The sequence below is a fragment of the Myotis yumanensis genome, unplaced genomic scaffold, assembly GCF_028538775.1.
Source record: "Myotis yumanensis isolate MYYU_CA2020_CCGP unplaced genomic scaffold, mMyoYum1.0.hap1 SCAF_1, whole genome shotgun sequence".
In the NCBI taxonomy this organism is placed as follows: Eukaryota; Metazoa; Chordata; class Mammalia; order Chiroptera; family Vespertilionidae; genus Myotis; species Myotis yumanensis.
Window position 1 is genome coordinate 102,882,508 of NW_027223752.1, and position 4,267 is coordinate 102,886,774.

Consider the following 4,267-nt stretch of genomic DNA (forward strand, 5'->3'; position numbering starts at 1 on the left):
AAAGGCAACAAGAGAAAAGAAAACTGTTACCTACAAAGGAGTTCCCAGAAGGCTGACACCTGATTTCTCATCAGAAACTCTACAGGCCAGAAGGGAATGGCATGAAGTACTCAAGGTAATGCAAAGCAAGGATCTCAGACCAAGATTACTATATCCAGCAAGGCTATCATTCAAAATAGATGGTCCAATAAAGAGCTTCCCAGACCAAAAATACAAAACAAAAAAAAAGGCTAAAAGAGTACATCGCCACCAAGCCAGCATTATAAGAAATGTTAAAAGGATTGCTGTAATGAGAAGAAGAAATAAAGAAAGAAACCTAGCCATAAAGAATTGAAATGACAATAAATAAGTACCTATTAGTAATACCCTAAATGTAAATGGATTAAATGCTCCAATCAAAAGGTATAGGGTAGCTGAATGAATACAAAAACATGACCCAACTATATGCTATCTACAAGAGACCCACCTCAGAACAAAAGACACACACACAGTGAGAGTGAAGGGATGGAAAAAATTTTTCGTGCAGATGGAAAAGAAAAAAAAAGCTGGAGTAGCAATACTCATATCCAACAAAAGACTTTGAAATGAAGGCCATCAGAAGAGACAATGAAGATCACTACATAATACCAAAGGGATTGATCCAACAAGAAGATATAACCCTGGTAAACATATATGCACCCAACATAGGAACACCTAAATATATTTAAAAAAAACTTCTAGAGGACTTTAATAGAAAGATCGACAACAATACAGTCATAGTAGGGGACTTTAACATCTCTCTGACTTCACTGGATAGATCTTCCAGACAAAAAGTTAACAAGGAAACAGAGACTCTAGAGGACACACTGGATCAGATGAATTTAATTGACATTTATAGAACATTTCACCCCAATGCAACAGAATATACATTCTTCTAAGTGCACATGGATCATTCACAAAGATAGGCCACATGTTAGGACACAAAACAAGTCTCTACAAGTTCAAGAAGATTGAAATCATATCAAGCATCTTCTCAGATCACAGTGGAATGAAATTAGAAATAAACTACAGTAAAAACACCCCCAAACATTCAAACACATGGAGGCTAAATAGCATGTTATTAAACAATGAATGGTTTACCAATGAGATCAAGAAAGAAATCAAAAACTTCCTGGGAACAAATGAAAATGAAACAGAACAACCCAAAATCTCTAGGACACAGCAAAAGCAGTCCTGAGAGGGAAGTTCATAGCACTACAGTCATATCTAAAAAACAAGAAAAATCAGCAATAAACTATTTAACCCTACAACATAAAAAAACTAGAAAGAGAACAAGAAAAGCCCAGAGTTGTTAGAAGGAAGCAAATAATAAAGATTAGAGCAGAAATAAATAACATAGAGACTAGAAAAAAAAAAAAAAACCAATACAAAAAATCAGTGAAACCAAGAGCTGGGTCTTTGAAAGGATAAACAAAATTGATAAACAATTAGCCAGATTCATCAAGAAAGAAAGAGAGAGGAACCAAATAAAATCTGAAAAGAAAGTGGAGAAGTAAACACTGACACCAAAGAAATACAAAGGATTATAAGAAAATACTATGAACAACTATATGCCAACAAGCTGGACAATGTGGATGAAATAGACAAATTCCTAGAAAAATACAATCTCCTGAAACTGAATCAGGAAGAATCAAAAAAACTGAATAGGCCAATAACAACTGATGAAATAGAAGCAGTAATAAAAAAAACTCCCACCAAACAAAAGCCCAGGTCCAGATGGCTTCACAGGGGAGTTTTACCAAACATTCAGAGAACTAACACCTATATTCCTCAAACTACTTCAGAAAATTCAAGAGGAAGAAACACTTTCAAACATTTTTTGAGGCCAGCATTACCCTAATTCCAAAACCAGATAAAGACACTACAAAGAAAGCGAATTATGGGCCAATATTTCTAATAAACATAGGTCCTAAAATATTCAATAAAAATATTAGCAAATCACATCCAGCAATATATTAATAAGATCACACATCATGATGAAGTGGGATTTATTCTGGGGATGCAAGGTTGGTACAATATTTGCAAACCAGTAAAGGTGATACATCACATAAACAAATTGAAAGACAAAAACCACATGATCATATCAATAGATGCAGAAAAAGCATTTGACAAAATCCAACACACATTCTTTAAAATATATTTCTTTGGTTTTTTACAGAGAGAAAGGGAGAGGGATAGAGAGTTAGAAACATCCATGAGAGAGAAACATCAATCAGCTGCCTCCTGCACACCAGCTTCTGGGAATGTGCCTGCAACCAAGGTACATGCCCTTGACTGGAATTGAACCTGGGACCCTTCAGTCCACAGACCGACGCACTATTCACTGAGTCGAACTGGTTAGGGCCCAACACCCATTTTTTGATAAAAACTCTCAGGAAAGTGGGAATAGAGGGAGCATATCTCAACAAAGGCCATATATGACAAACCTACAGCCAACATCATACTCAATGGGCAGGAACTAAAATCATTTATCCTAAGAACAGGAACAAGACAGGAATGCCCACTCTCACCACTCCTGTTCAACATTGTACTGGAAGTGCTAGCCATAGCGATCAGACAAGAAGAAGAAATAAAAAGCATCCACATTGGAAAAGAAGAAGTAAAACTGTCATTATTTGCAGATGACATATTGTACATAGAAAACCCCAAGGACTCCACCAAAAAGCTATTAGACTTAATAAATTAATTCAGCAATGTAGCAAGATACAAAATTAGCACCCAGAAACCTATGGCCTTTTTGTACACCAATAATGAACTCACAGAAAGAGAAATTTTAAAAATCTGATTTACCATTGCACTAAAAAAATTAAGATACATAGGAATAAACTTAACTAAGGAGGTAAAAGACCTGTACTCAGAAAACTGTAGGACATTGAAAAAAAGAGATAGAGGAAGACATAAACAGATGGAAGAACATACCATGTTCATGGATTGGTAGAATCAACATCATTAAAATGTCCATACTACCAAAAACAATCTATAGATTCAATGCAATCCCCATTAAGACACCAATGGAATATTTCACAGACCTAAAACAAACTCTCCAAAAATTCATATGGAATAAAAGAAGACACCGAATATTCACAGCAATCTTGAGAAAGAAGAACAAAGTTGGAGGGATCACAATACCAGATATCAAGCTATATTACAAAGCCACTGTTCTCAAAACTGCCTGGTACTGGCACAAGAACAGACATATAGACCAATGGAACCAAACAGAGAACCCCAAAATTGACCCAAGCCATTATGTTCAGTTAATATTTGACAATGGATACAAGATAGTCTTTTCAATAAATGGTGTTGGGAAAATTGGACAGATATATGCAAAAAAATGAAACTAGACCACCAACTTACACCATACACAAAAATAAACTCAAAATGGGTAAAGGACTTAAAGATAAGACAGGAAACCATAAAAATATTAGAGAAATCCACAGGCAGCAAAGTATTAGACATATGTCATAGCAACATCTTTACCGATACAGCTCCTAGGGCAATGGAAACAAAGGAGACAATAAACAAATGGGACCACATCAAAATAAAAAGCTTCCGCATGGAAAAAGAAATCATCAACAAGACAACAAGAAAGCCCATTGCATGGGAGAACATATTTGCCAATGTTATTTCTGATAAGGGTTTAATCTCCAACATTTACAGGGAACTCATACAACTTAACAAAAGGAAGATAAACAATCCAATTCAAAAATGGGCAAAGGACCTAAATAGACACTTTAAGAAAGAAGAAAACATACAGAAGGCCAAGAGACTTATGAAAACATGCTCAAAGTCACTAATCATCTGAGAGATGCTAATCAAAACAACAATGAGGTAACATCTCACACCTGTCAGAATGGCTATCATCAGCAAATTAACAAATGATAAGTGCTGGTGAGGATGTGGAGAAAAGGGAACCCTCCTGCACTGCTGGTGGGAAGGCAGACTGGTGCAGCCACTGTGGAAAACAGTATGGAGTTTCCTCAAAAAATTAGAAATGGAACTCCCATTTACCCAGTAATCCAACTTCTAGGAATATACCCCAAGAAATCAGATACACCAATCAGAAAGGATATATGCACCCCTATGTTCATAGCAGCACAATTCACCATAGCTAATATTTGGAAACAGCCTAAGTGCCCATCAGCAGATGAGTGGATTAGAAAACTGTGGTACATCTACACAATGGAATACTATGCTGTTGTAAAAAAGAAAGAACTTTTACCTTTTTCAA